Source organism: Trichechus manatus, unplaced genomic scaffold (genome assembly GCF_000243295.1).
Source record: "Trichechus manatus latirostris isolate Lorelei unplaced genomic scaffold, TriManLat1.0 scaffold00119, whole genome shotgun sequence".
In the NCBI taxonomy this organism is placed as follows: Eukaryota; Metazoa; Chordata; class Mammalia; order Sirenia; family Trichechidae; genus Trichechus; species Trichechus manatus.
Window position 1 is genome coordinate 3031659 of NW_004444055.1, and position 21807 is coordinate 3053465.

The following is a 21807-nucleotide window of genomic DNA, read 5'->3' on the forward strand; positions in this document are numbered from 1 at the left end:
CTTTTGTTTTTGTAGATTTAGTTTTTACTGAGACTTTATATTTTTCTTCTTTATTTCTGTAAGTAGGTTCGTTAACTTTCTTTGTGATTGTCTTGAAATTTACCTGCATTTTCCTTTGTTTGAGCCAGTCTATTATTACTTGGTATCATCTTGCCTTTCTTTCCATTAGAAGGTTCTCTACCTACACCATTTATTCCCTCTTTTAAACTTCTGATATTGTTGTCATTTACAGATGAACCTCTCTGTTCCCTGTTGTAATTCTTTTGGTTTTGGATAGTCCTTGAGATTTCATTTCCTGGGTTGGTATCTGGCTCGTATGACCCTGCTTCCTAGACTCAGCCTGTGATCTGATGTTGTTTGTTCTCAGACTGAAGTACCCCTGTAAATAATTCTTGTAAGTTTGGTTTGGTTTTTACATATTCTCTTCATTTCTGTTTATCTGGAAATGTCCTAATTTCACCATCATATCTGAATTAGAGTTTTACAGGATATATTATTCTTTGCTGGCAATTTTTTTCTTTTAAGGCTTTATGTATGTCATCCCATTGCCTTCTTGCCTGCATGATTTCTGCCAAATAATCCAAACTTAGTTTTATTGTTTCTCTTCTATATGTGACTTTTTGTTTTCCTCGAGCTGCTCTTTGTTTATCTTTGGTTTTAGCGAGTGTGGTTTATGGTATGCCTTGGTAATTTTCTTTTGGGGTCTATCCTATATGGGGTTCATTGAGCTTCTTGGATGGCCAGCTTTTCATCTTTCATGATATTGGGGAAGTTTTCTGTTAGCAGTTCTTCAGTGATCCTCTGTGTGTTTCCTATTTTCTACCCCTGTTCTGGAACTCTGATCACTTGCAAATTTTTGCTATCGACTGTATCCCACATAGTTTTCAGTGTTTCTTCATTTTTCTCTGTTCTTTTTTCTGATTTTTCCTCACAGAGTTGTATCCAAATCTTTGTCTTCAATTTCACTGATCCTATCTTCCATTGTTTGAAAATTGCTCCTCAGCCCTTCTATGACACTGTCCATTTCTGACATCTTGTTGTTTATCTTTTGGATTTCTAATTGTTGTTTTTGTATGATTTTTAGTTGTGAATGTATTTTTTTATTTTCTTCCTGTATTATTTTCCTGAATTCTTCCATTTTTTTGGTCCATATTTTCCATTAGTTTGTCTCCTTTTTCATGAATTTGTCTATTTTTTCCTCATTTTTGCCTGCTTTTTGCTTCAACTCTTGGATAATTCTGAGTATTAGAGATTTGAATTCCCTATCAGGTAGTTCTAGTGCTTTTTCTTCTACTGGAAAGTCATCTGGTGTGTTATTTTGGATGCCTCCTGGAACCATCCTGTCCTGTTTTTGTATATGTTTTGATATTGTCTGCTGTCTTCAGGACATTCAATAGTATTTTCTTAATTTATTGATTGTAGATTTGTTTGTTTCATCCTGCTTTTTTGTTTTATTTGGTTATGTCTGATCAGGTGGGCTATGGATTCTTTGTTGTTTGTTCGCCTGTGGGAACAATACTTTTTGCCCCATTCTCCAATGGTCAGGGTCAGTCCCTCAGGTATGGTACAGCAGGGCAGGTCCAGCTGAATGGGAGTTGCTAGGATGGGTTGTTTGTGGCACATACTAGGACCGGTGGGGGGGGGGGAGCGGGAATCACTGCAAGGCAGTTTCCGTTGTGCCTGTGTTGTTTGGGTATGTGATATTTAGAGCATAGTGCAGGTCGGCAGGAAGGAGGGGGGAAATTGTGATATGTGGAGCTAACATGGGTATGGTAAGAAGAGATATAGGAGAAAGGAGCAGGAGCCAAAAACTTACAAACAAACAAAAAAGAGTTTTAAGGGAGCTTGCTTTTGGAGTGGAGAGATGAAAGACTGAGAAATGGAGAAAAACAAAAAGAAACAAAAAAAAGTGTAAAAAATGAATAATTAAAAATAGAAAAAAAAAAGAAATGTAAAGTACTTAGGAATCCCACTGCTGCAGCTTTGAGAACTGGTGAAATTGCTCCCAGGCCCTGAAGTACAGCCAGGCTAGAAGGTGTAGAGGTGTCACACAGCACTAGGTATTCAGGAGACAGAAAGAGAAGTTAAGTATAGAGAGATGAGAAACTGAGAAATGAAGAAAGACAAAAAGGGAAGAAGAGAGAAAAGAAAAGAAAACAAACAAAGAAAAAAGAAATTTCACAGGGAATCCCACTGCCCGGCTGTACAGACTGATAGAGTAGCTCCCAAGTACTGCCAGGCTAGAAGGGCTCTCAAGCCGAGAAAAGAAAAAGAAAACAAATCAAAACAAAGCAACGGAAAACAGCCCTAGGGATTCCAGCAGCATGGCAGTACTGTCCGGGAAGCTGTTCCACAGTCGAGTGGCGTTTCACAGCCTTTCAGGAAGAAGTAAAGGTGGCACACAGAGCCAGGTATCTGAGAGAAAGGAGGGGGAGGTTGTGAGAGTTATGGAAGGAACCAAAAGAAACAGAAAAAAGAAACACCAGCAACCAAAAAATGGCACTCAAGAATCCAGCCAGTGCGGGTGGGTGGAATCCAAGTGGCACAGGGGTGAAGCTGTGCCTTCTGGCCAAGAGACTGTGGCCGCAGGAAGCAGAAGAGGCTGAGTGGGTGTGAAGAAGGGTGGGGGTTAAGAAAGCGTATATCACTGGTTACTGGTTGTTCTGTCTCCTGCTGGGAGCTCCATGAAGCTGCTTTCCCATATACCCTTTTCACCAATCTCCAAAAGGAGTCCAGCGTGGCAGATCTGTGCTGCTTTAGCTGATAGGGGATCTCTGCATGTATCTTTCCTCGCTCTCTGCCCTCTGTCAGTTTCTTATTTGATTCGGTGCTCAGCTGAGTTCTTTATCCCTTCATTTGATGCTTACGGTTTCAGGATTGACATTTGTCTCTGACTTAGTTTTTCAGGTCTTTGCTGTGAAGGGACGGCATGGTGTTTCTGTCTATAGCACCATGTTGCCTGGAAATCCAGAAGAACCTAATTTACCAAACTATTCAAGATTTATAAACGGGAGAATCTACACAGACTTAGGTATTAATTTTACTCAAGAAAGAAATACAAAATGCCAAATTCATTACTATAATCAGTGTCAAGAAATTAATGAGATATGAGAATTATTAGTGACATGTTAATAAAAGATTTTTTTAAGATCATTGATTTTGTTTAATAAAGAAAGTTTAATAAAGATAACCATCAAAGTCAATTTTTATTTTGCTATCGAAAAATAGGATTGACTGATTTTTTGCTTGCTGAAAACTAAGAGGACTTGAAGCACTTACTGACGAAGATCATATACTGCAGCCTTCAGTATGGATTACACCTCAATGTAAAGAAAACAAAAATCCTCACAACTGGACCAGTCAGCATCATCATAATAAATGGAGAAAACATTGAAGCCGTCAAAGATTTCAATTGACTTTGATCCACAAACAACGCCCATGGAAGCATCAGTCAAGAAATCCAATGACATATTTCTTTTCTTTTCTTTTTTTTTTTAATTGTACTTCAGGTGAAGGTTTACAGAACAAATAGTTTCACTTTAAACAGTCAGTACACATATTGTTTTATGCCATTGGTTATCAACTCCACAACATGTCAACCCTCTCCCTTCTCGATCTTTTTTTTTTTTTTTTGGTGAAAATATTCATAGTCAATAAATAAATAAAATATTCATAGGCACCATTTCAAAAATTTCTACATGCACAGTTCAGTGACATTGATTACATTCTTCCGGTTTTGTCTACTATTCTCAGTTTAGATGAAGGTTTACAGAACAAAATAGATTCTCATTAAACACTTAGTACACATGTTGCCCTATGACAATGATTAACAACCCCAAGACATGTCAACACTGTCCTTACTGAAACTTGGGTTCCCTATCACCAGCTTTCCTGTCCCCTTCAGCCTTCTACTCCTTGTACCTGGACTGCTGTGCCTCATTAGTCCCATTTTGTTTTATGGGGCCGTCCAATCCCTGGCTAAACAGTAAACCTCAGAAGTGACTTCACCACTGAGTGAAAGGGTGTCTGGGGGCCATACTCTCAGGGTTTCTCCAGTCTCTTTCAGGCCAGTAAGTCAGGTCTTTTATTTGTGTGTTAGAATTTTGTTCTACATCCTTCTCCAGCTCTGTCCAGAACCCTCTGTTGTGACCCTGGTCAGAGCAGTCAGTGGTGGTAGCCGGGCACCATCTAGTTGTACTGGACTCAGTCTGGTGGAGGCCGGGGTAGTTGTGGTCCATTAGTCCTTTGGGCTAACCTTTTCCTTGTATCCTGTTCTCTTCATTCTCCCTTGCTCCCCAAGGGGTGAGAACAGTGGAGTATCTTAGATGGCTGCTCACAGGCTGTTAAGACCCCAGATGCTACTCACCAAGGTAGAATGTAGAACATTGTCTTTATAAACTGTGTTATGCCAATTGAGCTAGATGTTCCCCGAGACCATGGTCCCCACAGCCCTCTGCCCAGCAATTCAGTCCCTCAGGGAGTTTGGATGTGTCTAGGGAGCTTCCATGACCTTTCCTTGTACAAGTTGTGCTGGTTTCCCCAGTATTGTGTACTGTCTCACCCTTCACCAAAGATACCACTTATCTATTGCCTATTTAGTATTTTCCCCCACCCCTCCCATCCCTCGTAACCAACAAAGATTTTTACTTTTTGTGTGTAAACTTTTTCATGGGTTGTTACTATAGAGGTCTCATACAATATTTTTCCTTTTGCGATTCACTTATTTTATTCAGCATAATGTCATTTCTTTTGTTTTTGTTTGTTTTGTTTTTACTGAGACTTTATGTTTTTCCTCTTTATTTTTATGAGTATGTTTGTTAACTTTCCCTGTGGTTACTGTGAAATTTACCCTTATCTTTCTAAGTTTGAAGCAGTCTATTATTACCTGGTATTACCTTGCCTTCTTTTCCATTAAAAGATTCTATACCTACACCGTTTATTCTCTCTTTTGTTGTTCTGATGTTGTTGTCATTTACAGAGTAACTGCTCTGATTCTCTGTTGTATTTAATTTGGTTTTGGACAGTCCTTGAAAGTTCATTTCCTAGATTGGTATCCAGCTGATATGATCCTTTGTCTGAGATTCAGCCTGCGAGCTGAAGTTGTTTGTTCTCAGATTGAAGGACTCTCTTTAATAATTATTGTAAGTTTGGTTTGGTTTTTATATATTCCCTTAATTTCTGTTTATCTGGAAATATCCTAATTTCACCATCATATTTGAACAGGAGTTTTGCAGGAGTTATTATTCTTGGCTGGCAATTTTTTTTTCTTTCAAGGTTTTATATATGTCATGCCATTGCCTTCTTGCCTGCATGGTTCCTGCCAAATAATCTGAGCTTAGTCTTATTGTTTCTCCTCTGTATGTGACTTCTTGTTTTTCATGAGCTGCTCTCAAGATTCTCTGTTTGTCTTTGGTTTTGGCAAGTGTGATTATGATATGCAGTGGTGATTTTCTTTTGTGGTCTCTCCTATATGGGGTTCATTGAGCTTCTTGGATGGCCAGCTTCTCATCTTTCATGATATTGAGGAAGTTCTCTGACATCAGTTCTTCAATGATCCTCCCTGTGTTTTCTGTTTTCTCCCCGTGTACTGGAACTCTGATCACTCACAAATTTTTGCTTTTGATAGTATCCCACGTAATTCTCAGGGTCTGTTCATTTTTCTTTGTTCTTTTTTTCAGAGTTTTCCTTGAATAGAGTTGTACCAAGTGCTTGTCTTCAATTCCGCTGATCCTGTCTTCCACCATTTCAAATCTGCTCCTCAGCCCTTCTATGACACTGTCCATTTCTGAAATCTTGTTGTTTATCTTTTGGATTTCTAATTGTTGGTTTTGGATTTCCAGTTGTAAATTTATTTTGACATTTTGTTTCTGCATTATTTTCCTGAATTCTTCCATTTTTTTGGTCTGTATTTTCCATGAATTTTTCTGTGTTTTCCATGAATTTGTCTACTTTTTCCTCATTTTTGCCTGCTTTTTGCTTCAACTCTTGGATAATTCTGAGTATTAGGGATTTGAATTCCCTATCAGGTAGTTCTAGTGCCTTTTTTTCCACTGGAAAGTCATCTGGTGTTTTATTTTGGACATCTACTGGAATCATCCTGTTCTGTTTTTGTAAATGTTTTGATATTGTATGCTGTCTTCAGGCAGTCAGTAGTTATTTTTCTTATTTATTGATTGTAGATTTGTTTGTTTTGTCCTTTTTTTTAAATTTGGGTATGTCTGAGCAGGCGGGCTGTGTGTTCTTCCTTGTTTGCTCATCTGTGGGCATGACACTCTTTGCCTCCTTCTCCAATTGGCAGGGTCAGTCGCTCAGATATGGTACAGCATGCAGGTCTAGCTGAAGAGGAGTTGCTGGGATGGGTTGTTTGTGGCACTTACTACAGCCACCAGGGCAGGTTGGTAATCAGTGCAGAGCAGGTTCCAGTAGGCCGAGCCTGTGCTGCTTGGTGGTGTGAAGTTAAGAACACAGTGCATGTAGGCAGGATGGAGGGGGGAGACTGTGATGTGTGAAGCTAAGATGGGTATGGGAGAGAGAAGAGAGGAACAGGAGCCACAAACATACAAACAAACAAAAAAGAGTGCTAAGGGAGCTTGCTGTTGGAGTGGAGAGATGAGAGACTATGAAATGGAGAAAAACAAAAAGGGGAATAAGAAGGAAAAAAAAAGAATGAATAAATAAAAATTAGAAAGAAAAAAGAACAGCAAAGCTCCCAGGGATCCCACCAGTGCAGCTATGAGGTCTGGGGAGGTTGTTCCCAGGTGTTGAAGTATAGCCTAGCTAGAAGGCATAGAGGTATTCAGTGCCAGGTACTCAGAGGACAGGAAGAGAAAGAAGGTATAGAGAGATGAGAAACTGAGTAATGAAGAAACGGAAAAAGAGGGAAAAGAAAACCAATTTTAAAAAAAAGAACAAGAAAAGCCCCCCAAAAAACAGAAAGAAAGAAAAAGAACAAAACCCCAAAAAAAGAAATGCCCTCAGGGATCCCTCTGCAGTTCTGAGCAAGCTTAGGGCCTAGGTCCCAAGCCACGTAGCACTGCCCAGCCAGAATGGGCTCCCAACTAGAGAAAAGAAAAAGAAAACAAACAATTCAAAGCAAAGAAGCAACAACAACAAAAAAAGCCCAGGGATCCCACCAGCATGGTAGCACAGCCTGGGAAGCAGTTCCACACTCGAATGGAGCTCCGCGGCACCTTAGGAAGAAGCAAGATGGTGCACGGAGCCAGGTATTTGAGTGCCAGTGACATTTTTCTTTTGGCAAATCTACTGCAAAACATCTCTTTAAAGCATTGAAAAGCAAAGATGTCACTTGGAGGAGTAAAGTATGCCTGACCCAAACCATGGTATTTTCAATCACCTCATATGCATGTGAAAGCTGGACAATGAATAAGGAAGACAGAAGAAGAATTGATACCTTTGAATCATGGTGTTGGTGAAAAATACTGAATATACCATGGACTGCTAGAATAACGAACAAGTTTGTCTTGGAAGAAATACAGCCAGAGTGTTCCTTGGAAGTGAGGATGGCAAGACTTCATCTCACGTACTTTGGACAGGTTGTCAGCAGGGACCAGTCCCTGGAGAGGGACATCATGCTTGGTAAGGTAGAAGGTCAGCGATGAAGAGGAAGATCCTCAATGAGATGGATTGACACAGTGATTGCAACAATAGGCTCAAGCATAGCAACAATTGTGAGGATGATGCAGGACTGGGCAGTGTTTCCTTCTGTTGTACACAGGGTCACTCTGATTCAAAATCAACTCAAAGGCACCTAACAACAAATTTCTGCTCATACATTAATTTTCTTTTCATATCCTGCCACACAAACCGTATTAGAAAATCTAAGTTAAAAAAAAGCCTTTTCTAAGAACACAGATAGATTAGAGGTAAAAAAGCATTTAAATAAGTAAAATAGCTTTACTGTGTTTGCTAAGTTTTAAAGACTTGCTTCCATCTGTTTTGTAAAAATCATCACTTGATTATTTATATAGCACCATAGAGATTCCCCTGAGAGTCGCACTTCAATTTAAGAATGGGGAGATTATTTTTATGCAACTCATGAATAATCATTTTTAAATAATTGCTATAAATTAATCTGTCCAATAAAAGACTGTCCACCCCTCTGAAAAAAATTTAATGTTGCTTATTTTTCTTTTTGTTTCAGATGTGGTAAGAAAGGGAAGAATGGAGCTATTAGTTCATGCCTGTGTTGTACACACCGTAAGATAGCCCGTGTGATTTCTGCCCCTGAGTATTAACCCTTTGAGTGTGGGTGTAAACTGAGCCCAGCTTTAAACCAATAGATTATGTCAATGATGATGAGATTACATTCCTGTGATTATGTAAGTTGTATGGCCAAGGTGAAAGGATTTTTCAGATAATTACAGCACAAGGTGTTAATGTTGTTGTTACCCTCAAGCTGGCTTTGACTCATGACAGCCTTATGTATACCAGAAACATTGCCTCTTCCTGAGCCATTTTGATGATCATTGGTATGTCTGAGTCCCTTGTTTTGGCTATTAATGTGTTGGCTTTGAGTTAATCAAAAGGAATATTTCCTTGAGTGGGCTTGAACTAATCAGCTACATCATTTTAAAAAAGGGCTTAGGTCTTTTCTAAAGTCAGAGACTCCAACTGGCAAAGATTCTGTCTCACCATTACTGTCTTTGTGGAAACAAGCTGCAATGAGTTCTCATCTCAAAAAAATATACCTGGCCAACTACCTGAGGGAACTTCAAAATGTATTATTTCCTAGTCCAGCCTCCAGATGAGAACATAGCCCAGTTGACACCTTATGAGACCCTGAGCAGAGAGTCCAGTTTAACTGTGCTTAGACTTCTGACATACAGAAACTGTGAGATAATAAACTGGGTGTTGCTTTACGTCACTAAGTTTGTGATAATTTGTTACACAGCATAGAAAACTAATGCAAAACCTATTTAAAAAAATCTTCTAGAAAAAAGACAAGATGTCCTTACATTTTCCAAAGCAACCTTAAGCTTTTAAAATGAACTATTTTAATGTTTTATCAATCTTAACTATAATGTCAAAATAGTATATATTTGCTGCTAGGCAACCACTTTCCTCAGTAAGTTCTGCTAAGAAATGATCAATTTTTTCCAGATCTTTCCCATCATTTAATGCATGTTGGTCAAAACACACATGCACACTCACCAGGAAAAAAAAAAAGAAAAAAGATGAAGTTATGGACATGGTCCTCTGTTTTCCATTCCCATTGCTTTCTCTTTGTCCATCTCAGTTAATTTCTGGCCATTTCTCTTGATGTTAACCTCATATTTAAGCATATCCTGTAGGTCATTCCATTTCTGATTTTCTGCTATGTGAGTTAGACTCCAGTTACAATATTATTTTACTGCTTATCATAAACTCATAACACCTGTCAATAAATGCTAGGCTGCCACCTAGAATGTCTGTATTTTGGTTGCATTAAGTTCCTAGGGCTGCCATAAGGTGCCACAGACTGGGTAGCTTACAGCAACAGATATTTACTGTCTCAGTTCTGGAGGCTAGAAGTCTGAAATCAACATGTCAGCAGGACCATGCTTTCTTTGAAGGGTGTAGGGGAAAATCCCCCTTGCCTCTTCCTAGATTCTGGTGGTTCCTGGCAATCCTTGGCTGTGGCAGCATAACTCCAATCACTACATCCATTGTCACATGACATTCTTCCCTGTGTATGTCTCACTGTGTGTCTCTTCTCTTATAAGGACACCAGTCATAAAGAGATTAGAGTCTACCCTAATGATCTAATCCTAACTTAACTAATTACATCTCCGGTGACTCTATTTCCAAATAAGGTCACATTCACAGGTTCAGAGTGTTAGGACTTGAAACTAACTTGTTGAGGGACACAATTCACGCTATAACTCTAGATAACTCAGATGGAAATAACTTTGAATACTCTGCTTATTTCTAGTCTTGTTATTTTGGAGAAATGGCTTAAACTTTTTGAACCTCCATTTTCTTATTTATAATAAGAAAGCAAATGATATAAAGGATAATAATGCCTTTATCATATTAATGTTTTGAAAATGCTCAGTAGTGCCTGGCACACAGTAAGAGCCCAATGTATAGTAATCATTTCAGAAAATATACTAGTTTTCAGTCATTGGGTTTGATGCTCATGTCCTTGTGCATGCTCTCTCTTTCTCTGTCTCTCTGCCAATTTAATTATTAAAGATGCCAGATGAGGCCTCTTATCTCCATTACATAGATGAGAAAATTGAAGCCCAAGGAGGTTAAGGGCATACCAAAGTTTGCATAATTAGGAAAAAAAAAGTGGCTGTCGAGTCAATTCTGACTCATAGTAGCCCCATAGGACAGAGTAGAACTGCCCCATAGAGTTTTCAAAGCTGTAAATCTTTACAGAAGCAGACTGCCATATCTTTCTCCCACGGAGTGGCTGGTTGGTTTGAACAGCTGACCTTTCAGGTAGCAGCTGACTGCTTAACCACTGCAGAACCAGGGCTCCTGGTTACATGACTAGTGAAGGTCATAACAGAGAAATGAATCTAAACATGGTTTAACTCCAGAGCTTTTAAAGATATTTCATTACACCTGCTTCTCAGGTATCCTCTCCACATCTTGAGGATATATCACTGAAACAACCTATTTTCAAACAATACTCAGTTCTAAAAATGAAAGTAAATATCACAGGAACAATAGCACCACCAACAATTTTAAGACTGAATTTTGTTAGGCCTTAATTAAATATATTTGTGACAGTATTGGAGCCTGGTGACACAGTGGTTAAGAGCTTTGCTGTTAACCAAAAGGTTGGCAGTTCGAATCCACCAGCTGCTTCTTGGAAACAAAAGGGGGCAGTTTTACTCTGTTGTATAAGGTCTCTATAAGTCGAAATCAACTTGATGACAATGGGTTTTTGTTTCTGTTTTTGTTTTGGGTGACAATGTATCTAATCATTTATTATTGGGTTTTACTAATTGAGAAAAAAATTAAGTATATTGAGATTAATCCAAATCATAAAACCATCTAAATTTTATTTGCTATATTAATACAAAGCATAATTTAATATATGTACTGTATTTTTTTGCAAATAATGCATGTTATCCGTTTTTTGCCAACTGCACAAACTCCCACACATTATTTTTGTAAGCGTTCTATACCAATTTTTTTAACATGTTGCTGACTTCAATTGACACTAAGAAGACATAATTAAACTATGAAATAAACAGCCCTAACATAAATAATGGTTTCACTTAAGACGATCTAATAACGTTTTCACATTCAACTGTTGAGCTAATGCACTATAATTGTCAGATTAATAGAAACAAATGCACTGTTTCAATTGTTTATTTTCCAATCACCTGGGGGCTACCAAACTCAATCCATGACTTTTTGTTTTTATTGTGGTTTAGGTGAAAGTTCACAGAGCAAATTAGTTTCTAATTAAACACTTAATAGACCAATTGTTTTGTGACATTGGATGGCAATCCCATGACGTGTGAACAGTCTCCTCTTCTCCACCCGGGTTCCCTGTTTCCACTTGTCCAGTTTTCCTGTCCCTTCTTGCCTTCTAGTCTTTGCTTTTGGGCTGGTGTGCCCATTAGACTCATACACACAATTGAACTAAGAAGCACGTCCCTCATGTGTGTTATTGTTGGCCTTATATACCTGTCTAATCTTTGGCTGAAGGGTAAACCTCAGGAGTGACTTCAGTACAGAGTTAAAAGGGTGTCCGGGGCCATACTCTCAGGGTTTTTCCAGTCTCTGTCAGACAAGCAAGTCTGATCTTTTTTTTTTTTTTGAATTTGAATTTTGTTCTACATTTTTCTCCTGCTCTGCCTGGGACCTTCTATTGTGATCCCTGCCAGAGCAGTCAGTGGTGGTAACTGAGCACCATCTAGTTGTTCTGGGCTCAGTCTGGTGGAGGTTGTGGTAGTTGTGGTCCATTAGTCCTTTAGACTGATCTTTCCCTTGTGTCTTTGGTCTTCTTCATTTTTCTTTGCTCCAGCCAGGATGGGACCAGCAGAAGTATCTTAGATGACCACTTGCAGGCTTTTAAGACTCCAGACACTACTCACCACAGTCTGAAGTAGAACATTTTCTTTACAATCTACGTTATGCCAATTGAGCTAGATGTCCCCTGAGACCATGATCCCCAGTCCTCAGCCCAGTAGCTTGGTCTCTCAGGGCATTTGGATGTGTCTGTGAAGCTTCTATGACTTTGCTCTGGTCAAGTTGTGCTGACTTCCCGAGTACTGTGTACTGTCTTACCCTTCACCAAAGATACCACTTATCTACTATCTAGTTAGTGTTTTTCCCTCCTCACTCCTCCCCTCCCTCGTAACCATCAAAGATTGTTTCTTTCTCTGTGTAAACCTTTTCATGTGTTTTTATAATAGTGGTCTCATACAATATTTGTCCTTTTGTGATCGACTTATTTCACTCAGCATAATGCCCTTCAGATTCATACATGTTGTGAGATGTTTTGCAGGTTCATCATTGTTATTTATCATTGCCTAGTATTCCATTGCATGCATGTACCATAGCCATTTATCCACTCATCTATTGATAGGCATTTAGCTTGTTTCCATCTTTTTGCTATTGTGAATAATGCTGCAGTGAACATAGGTGTGCATATGTCTATTCATGTGACGGATCTTATTTCTCTAGGATATGTTCCTAGGAGTGGGGTTGCTGGATCACATGGTATTTCTATTTTTAGCTTTTTAAGGAAGTGCCATATCATTTTCCAAAATGGTTGTACCATTTTGCATTCCCACTAGCACTGCATAAGAATTCCAGTGTCCCCACAGCCTCTCTAACATTTGTTGCTTTCTGTTTTTCTAATGCATGCCAGTAGTGTCGGGGTTAGATAGTACTTCATTGTGGTTTTGATTTGCATGTCTCTCATGACTAGTGATCAAGAGCATCTTCTTATGTGTCTGTTAGCCTCCTGAATGTCTTCTTTGGTGAAGTGTCTGTTCATTATGTTTGCCCATTTTTTAATTGGATTATTTATCTTTTTATTGTAGAGGTGTTAGATTTTCCTTTAGATTTTAGATGTTAGACCATTGTCAGATATGTCATAGCCAAATTTTTTCCTAGTCCGTAGGTTCTCTTTCTACTCTTTTGGTGAAGTTTTTGATGAGCATAAGAGTTTAATTTTTAGGAGATACCATCTATATAACTTATATTCTGATGTTTGTGTATTGTTAATTATGGTTTGTATGCTGTTTATGCCATATAATGGGGCTCCTAGTGTTGACTCTATTTTTTCTTCCATGATCTTTATAGTTTTTGGTTTTATATTTAGGTCTTTTAACCATTTTTAATTAGTTTTTGTGTATGGCATGAGGTATGCGTCATATTTAATTTGTTTTTTTTACAGATGGACATCAAGTTTTGCCAGCACTATTTGTTAAAAAGACTGTCTTTTCCCCATTTAATGGACTTTGGGCTTTTGTCAAAGATCAGGTGGTCTCAGGTAGATGGATTTACATCTGGATTCTTGATTCTGTTCCATTGGTCAATGTGTCTGTCACTGTACCACTACTGGGTTGTTTTGACTATCATAGCTGTATAGTAGGTTCTGAGGTCAGGTAGCACGAGGCCACTTACTTTGTTCTTTTCATCAATAATGCTTTACTTATCGGGGGCCTCTTTCCTTTCCATATAAAGTTACTGTAGTTTTTCCATCTTGTTAAAGAATGCTGTTGGACTCCCTTTAATGATTCTTGTAAGTTTGGTTTCATTTTTCACAAATTCTCTTAACTTCTATTTATCTAGAAATGTCCTAATTTTGCCATCATATTTGAGAAAGAGTTTTGCAAGATATACTATTCTTGGTTGAAAATTCTTTTCTTTCAAGGTTTTATATATATCTTCCCATTGCCTTCTTGCCTACATGGTTTGTGCCGAATAATCAGAGCTTAGTCTTACTGTTTCCCCTTTGTATGTGACTGTTTTGTTTTTTTCTCAAACTGTTTTCAGGATTCTTTCTTTGGTTTTGGTGAGTGTGATTATGATATGTCTTGATGACTTTCTTTTGTTGTCTATCCTATATGTGGTTCATTGAGCTTCTTGGATGGTCAGCTTTTCATCTTTTATGATATTAGGGAAGTTTTCTATCAGCACATCTTCAATGATCCTCTCCATGTTTTCCACTTTCTCCCCCTGTTCTGGAACTCTGATCATGAGTGAATTTTTGCTCTTGATTGTATCTCACATAGTTCTTAGGCTTTATTCATTCTTCTTCATTCTTTTCTGATTTTTCCTCAAAGAGCAGCCATAGATTTGTCTTTATTTTCACTGATCTGTCTTCCATCATTTTAAATTTGCTCCTAAAACCTTCTATTGTGTTGTCTGTTTCTGAAATATTATTGTTTGTCTTTTGGATTTCTAATTACTGTTTCTGTATGATCTCTAATTGTTTATTTATTTTGATGTTTTGTACTTGTGTTATTTTCCTGAATTCTTCTATTGCTTTGTCTGTGTTTTCCTTGATTTTGGCTGATTTAGTTTGTGTTTTCTTGGAGAGCTCTGAATATTAGACTTTTGAATTCCCTATCATGTAGTTCCAGTACGTATTCTTCTGCTGGAAGGCCAACTGGTGCTTTATTCAGATCACTTACTGGAGCCATCTTGTCCTGGTTTTTTTCTGTGTTTTGATATTGTTTTCTGTCTCTGAGACATTCAGGTACTACTTTATTGATTATAGTTTTGTTTTGTCCTGCTTTTTTGTTTTGTTTTGTTATGTCTGGGCAGGTAAGTCAGATGTGCTTTGTTGCTTGCTTACCCGTGGGCACGATAGTTCTCACCACCTTGTCCTGGTGTGTAGGGCTGGTCACTCAGCTATGGTGCAGCAGGGCTGGTTCAGCAGGGTGGAGATGGGTCATTTGTCTGTAGCATGAACTGGTCTTGGGGCTGGAGCAAGGCAGCTGGGTGTGTGTGGGGTCCTGAGCCAGTAGGGAAGGGGCCTAGGGTCTGGGCCAGGTCCTCTCGGGCCACAGGCAGTGGCAGAGGGGATCCAGAGCCAGTGGAAAGAGGTCTGGGGTGTGGGCCCTGTCCTCTGGTTGCTGTGGTGGGCAGCAGAAGAGACCCTGAGCCAGTAGGAAGGGGTCTGGGGTCTGGATGGGTTCCCTGGTTGCCACAGAGGGTGGCAGGAGGGATCCAGAGCCAGCAGGAAGGGGCCTGGGGTCTGGACGAGGTCCATTGGGTGCCGTGGGTGGCAGAGCAGAGGAGAGAGATAGCAGGGGGAATGAAGACACAAATGGGGGCTAGATGGAGGAGGACAATAGGGTGGGTTGGTACTCTGTATCCCAGCTGTTGTGGTTTCCATGATAGGGTTGTTATAGCTGCTGTTCACCAGAAGGGTTAGGGTTGTATGAGCATGCTCCTATGGCTACCGTGTGACAGAGTCTGGGCTTCTACCTTGAGTTGCTGTCAACAAGCATGTTCTCACTAAGTCCTGGTTGTGTCCAGGCCATACCTCTATCTCCTATTCAGAATTCTGTGGAGGTGCCTTTCTGCATGTGTGGTTGCTTTATTCCAAGATGGCAATGCTAAATCATGCCATTTGGTCAGGAACCTCCACTCTATATCTATATTTCTTCCCTGTTTTCTATCAGTTTCTTCTTCTCCTCAGTGACTTCCAATCTAATACTTCACCCCTTCATTTAATGTTCAAGGTTCTAAGATTGACATCTGTATCTGTTTTACCTGTTTTTTAGGGGTCTCTGTTGCAGCATGATGGCTTAGTGCATCTGACTAATCTCCCATCTTGGCTCCGCCTCCTCAATCAATGACTTCTTGATCATGACTTACACCTTTATTATATGATTATACTCAAAAGTAACATAATCAGACTATTTTGTACACATAAGCAGGAGAATAAAGAAAATGAACAGAATGATATGATTTACCTGTAATTTTGGACAATGGGTGAATGAGGCTTAAATTCATTTCTGGAAATGTCACAAGACATGCATGGTACATGCATGGGCACACTATGCCAGAACTGTTTTATTTAATTTCATCACTTACAAGTATTACCTGTTATTATATGCAATGGAGAAAAGATTGAAGTTGTCAAGGATTTCATTTTACTTGGATTCAGAATCAACACTCACGGAAGCCACAGTCAAGAAATAAACAATGTATTGCATTGAGCAAATCTGCTGCAAAAGACCTTTTTAAAGGTTGTAAAGTAAAGCTGTCATTTTGAGGTCTAAGGTGCACCTGACCCAAGCCATGATATTTTCAGTGGCCTCGTATGCATGCAAAAGCTGGACAATGAATAAGGAAGACCAGAGAAGAACTGACGCCTTTTAATTACGGTGTTGGCGAATAATATTGAATATATCATGGACTTCCAGAAGAACGAATAAATCTGTCTTGGAAGAAGTATAACCAGAGTGCTCCTTGGAAGCTAGGATGGCGAGACTTCATCTTACATACTTTGGTTATGTTATTAGAAAAGACCAGTCCCTGAAGAAGTCATCATACTTGGTAAGGTAGAGGGTCATTGAAAAAGAGGAAGACCCTTGACAAGATGGATTGACATAGTGGCTGCAACAATGTGCTCAAACATAGCAATGATTGTGAGGATGGCCCAGGACTGGGCAATTTCATTCTGTTGTATGTTGGGTCAATACGAGTTGGAACTGACTCAGTGGCACCTAACAACAACATATTTGTGGGTGTGTTATTTATGTAGGTGAATTATTTGTGAAAAAATACGATATACTTTTAAAACTCCTTAATAAGATAATCCTGAGGGAAAGAAACATGAGGTAAAATAAAGATTTGAGATTTACTAACTCTTTAGTGGAGCCCTGGTGGTGTAGTGGTTAAGAGCTCAGCTGCTAACTAAAAGGTCAACAGTTTGAATCTACCAGCTGTTCCCTGGAAACCCCATGGGGCAGTTCTACTCTGTCCTATAGAGTCACTATGAATCAGAATCTACTTGATGGCAATGTTTTTTTTTTTTTTTCTTTTTTAACATTGTAATAAAATCAATAATTTCTAAATAACATTTTGTCATTTAAAAGAGAAACGATGATAATTTTAACAGTGAAAGGAGCCTGGTTGTGCAGTGGTTAAAGAGCTTGGCTGCTAACCTAAAGGTTGATTGTTTGAATCCACCAGCTGCTCCATGGGAGAAAGATGTAGCAGTGTGCTTCTGTATGGGTTTCAGCCTTGGAAACCCTATGGGAAAGTTCCACTCTGTTGTGTAGGTTTGCTGTGAGTCAGAATCAACCTGATGGCAATGGGTTTGAGTTTATACTTATAAAACAAAGTTCTGTAGGAATTCTACTCTGTCCTATAGGATCACTATGAGTTGGAATTGACTCGACAGCAAGGGGTTTGGTTTAATTTTATATTTCTAAACACATACACACATTCATTCATTCATTCAATACTTTTTATTCCTATGTAGACTGGCTTCCTCACTAACCTCAGTAAATCAGGAATTTAGAAAAATTCAGTTTCAGTCTTTCCATCGATTTGCAAGGCTTAACCAAACAATGTGGACTTAACTCAAAACCAAAACAAACAAACAAGAAACCAAATCCATTGTCGTGGAGTCTGTTCTGACTTCTGGTGACCCTATAGGACAGAGTAGAACTGCCCCATAAGGTTTTCAAGGAGTGCCTGGTTGATTCAAACTGCCGACCTCTTGGTTAGCAGCCATAGCTCTTAACCACTGTGCCACCAGGGCTCCACACTTAACTCAAGGCACTGAAAAAGTAATAGACAAACAGGAAAAAATACCAAGGCCTCTGTTACTAATCTCCCAGCTCTTACCTCAAGGTTGAAGAATTTCATGTTCTGATCCTTACTATTTAGGACAGTAGGATTAGCCATGAATTCAATGTCGATGATCTTACTGTATTTAGACTTGACTGCATATGGACCCTCATTTTTCATCACTGGCTCATAGTGTTTCGAGTACTGTTGTTTTAATGTCTTAAGGATGGCTTTGTATCTTTTATAGTTAAGGACATTAGCCTCCCCATATTCTGTGCCTGCCACATTCTTCTCCTTCATTCCCATCAAAGCAAGCTAACTCTTACTGAGAAGTGTAGTGGAAGGATATTTATCTTTGCGGTCTCATTTCAGAAGATGATTTTTGACATTACTATAAGCCAGCTATTTCTCTGGCCTAATCACAAAGACTCATCCTGGTTGGCCTACTTTTCATTGCACACCTTAAGCCAAACATATCCTCTGAACCCAGTACATTAATATTATGATTCACATTTTCAGGTATTAGGTAAGAGTAGGAAGAGAGAGGAAAAAGTAAGTGTAATATTATGTAGAGGGGAAAATCCTTCAATAAATAGACATGATAGTTCATTCACTTTTCCTCATTCCATTGAGAGTTAGATAACCAGAAACAGAAATTTAGGTAATTTCCTCTCTCAATTATCATTAATATATTTGTATCATAACTAGGGTAGATATTACTATTTTATTATAAACAGGGAAAAGGTGACACAAGTCACTATACAAATTCCCAAAGTCACACAATAAGTGGTGGACCTGTAACTCAATTCTAGGTGTTATGATTCTAATTTTTGTATAATTTCTACTGTTCTACTGACTTTGTAACATCATAACCATCTTCTCTTTGGAGTCCTTGAGTGGTAAAAACAGTTAATACATTCAACTACTAATGAAAGATTGGAGGTTAAAGTCCACCTTGGAAGAAAGACCTGGTGATTTACTTCAGAAAGGGCAGACGTTGACAACTCTGTGGAACACAGTTCTACTCTGACACACAAGGGGTCACCAGGAATTGGAGTTGAGTTGATGGCAGCTAGCTGCTTATCTTCTCTTCAGAGTATAATAGTCAAAATAGATTTTAGTGGATGAGTGCAAATTTAGCTGAAAATGTGAATCCATTTAAATATAATGTTTAACATTATATGTATAAAGTATAATCTTCTCCATGCTCTCATAGTTCTTTATGCATACTTTTATCAGTAGACTTCTTATATTATGTTTACATTATATCTTTATAACATGACTTCTCTCACATACTGTGAGCTTCCTTAGGCAATAATTTTATCTTATTCATCTTTGTAACCCCAGCCCTTTGCATGGAGACAGATACAGAGTAGATGTTCAATAAATGTTTGTTGTTGCTGTTGTTATTGTTAGGTGCCATCGAGTCAGTTTGAACTCATAGTGACCCTCTGTACAGCAGAACGAAACACTGCCTGGTCCTGCACCATCCTCACAATCATTGCTATCCTTAAGCCTATTGTTGCAGCCACAGTGTCAACCTATCTCCTTGAGAGTCTTCCTCTTTTTTGCTGACCCTCTGCTTTACCAAGCATGATGTCTTTTTCCAGTGACTGATCCCTCCTGATAACATGTCCAAAGTTCATGAGACAAAATCTCACCATCCTTGCTTCTAAGGAGCATTTTGGCTGTACTTCTGCCAAGACAGATTTGTTCTTTCTTCTGACAGTCCATGGTATATTCAATATTCTTCCCCAACACCATAATTCAAATAAATTCTTCTTCAGTCTCCCTTATTCATTGTCCAGCTTTCTCATGCATCTGAGGCAGTTGAAAACACCATGGTTTGGGTTACGCACACCTTAGTCCTCAATGACATCTTTCCTTTTTAACACCTTGAAGAGGTATTTTGCAGCAAATTTGCCTAATTTAATACACTGTTTGATTTTTCGACTGCTGCTTCCATGGGCATTGATTGTGGATCCAAGTAAAATCAAATCCTTGACAACTTCAATTGCAGTAGAATTTTTGTTAGACACCATAAGTAGAAATCATCATGACATAAGATGATCACAATTCCAAAGTTTAGTCTATTGGATCAAAAGACTCACAGAATAACTTGGATTTATTTTTAAGTATAATGACATTACCTTCTTATCAAATAAGATGAATAGTTTATGGGTTGAGTTATGTATTTCTACATTTTCAGGTTAAGAAATTGAACCATCATAGACTTTAATTTAAATGCATTTATGTGCAGGGTTCAAACATGTTTTGGCACCTCATTCTTTGTTCTGGGCCCATAAACCTTGGCATAGTAAACTTCCAAAAGGCATTAAACTATAAATGTTAAATAATTAAAATACCTCTCTACAGATTTTCAGAAATGACCAAAAACATATTGCAGTATCCAATTCAACAAAAATATTTTGAACACTTATGTGAGCTATGAGATTTTGATTATTGGAAGAGGATTTTATCTTTAAGGAAGTCTATTAATTCTTTGAGAAACTCCTACCCAGAAAATACCTGTATAGCAATGCAAAACAGTATGTGATCTAGTGTCCAAAGGGATAGCTATAAAAATAAATGTTATAGAAGAATGAAGACACAAAAAATTATCACGGAATGGAGATGCTATGGAGGAATTTTGAGGGTGAGAGGAAGAACGAATTATGTTAGGATACATGCTGAAGGAGGGAAAAAAAACTTTTTTTTTTTTTTAATGTAAGCAAAAATCCAGTAGTATAGGGCAATGCACAAAGATAGAAATGAGTGGGATATTTACTATAAAAAATGGTGTGGGGGTGGCATCTGACCTCCTCTAACTTCACAAGGGGGGAAGGAGAATCAAGATCAACAGTTCAAGGCTAATTCCTATGACGTGGACGTCAGACATGCCTCTTCTCTCAGCCATCTTTACCAAGTCTGACATCAACCATCCCTTCCATGGCACTCTGCTTCTCTGTTCAGTTTGGTAATTCATTGCAATGGCCACACAGAACAAACAGATGATATTAACAATTATGGGGTTTGTTAGGGAAGTAACAGGTAACAAATCAGGTTCAACATGCAGTTCTTCCATCAGGACAGCCTCTTCTCAGCTTTGCTCACAGGCACACCTCTCTGGCCCTCGGACTCTGCCCTGCTCAGGCAAGTGTTAAACAGCTCTTTTAGCTCTGCAGTAAGTACCCAGAGGCACCCTACCCACCAGCAAGCCTCCTACCCAAAGGCTCTCAGCTCTCTCCTTCTGTGGGCTAGGAAGTCCATCACACCGACTCCTGCAGTCATTTCTATACCACCACTTCTCAAGCTCTCTCTCTCTCTGTCTCCTGGTTCCAGGAGCCACTCAACACAGAGATCCCAGGTCCAAAGGATGCACTCTCTGCTCCTGGCTTTTTTTCCTTAGTGGTGGTTGGATCCTCTCTTTCCTGCCTCTCATATGGCTCATTTCAAGCCCAGTGGGCTGGCAAAACTGACTAATCCCCTTGGCGGGCCACAATTACCCTATTTGCACAGCCCTACCCAATCACTTGGGCAGGAGCCACAAGACCATGGAGAGAAAGTCCACACAAAAGCAATCAATCGCACTGCATTTACAAAAGAAAATGAATACATTGTACTTATTCTACTGGAAGGTTATATCAGAAGTTCAGTTGGAAATACATTTGGAGAGAAACTGTGAGCACAGGTTGTAAAGATCCTCTAAATCAGCTAAGTCTTTTAGGTTAAATCCACCATATGGTAGTTCAGTTGCAGTTGAGCTGCAAGCTCAGGCCCTGGGCTAGCCCCTTAGGTCAGTAAGGGGTGGAAAAAACTATGCAATGAGCCATCACATGGCTTAGTGGGAGGGCAAGCACTTGGATTGTCCCTGAAGGAAATTAGACATCTCTGAGAATCAGGGAATTGATGGTAGACAGTTAGTAATTAAGAACCATCCGCTAAAATGGCATTCTAGCTTTATGCTTTTAAAGTGTTTGCTTTTTAAAAATACTATTTTCAGGAGAGTCTGGCAAGATGGCGCTCTAGGCAGAAGCACCATGCGGTCCCTCCACAACAAAGATCCGAAAAACTAAG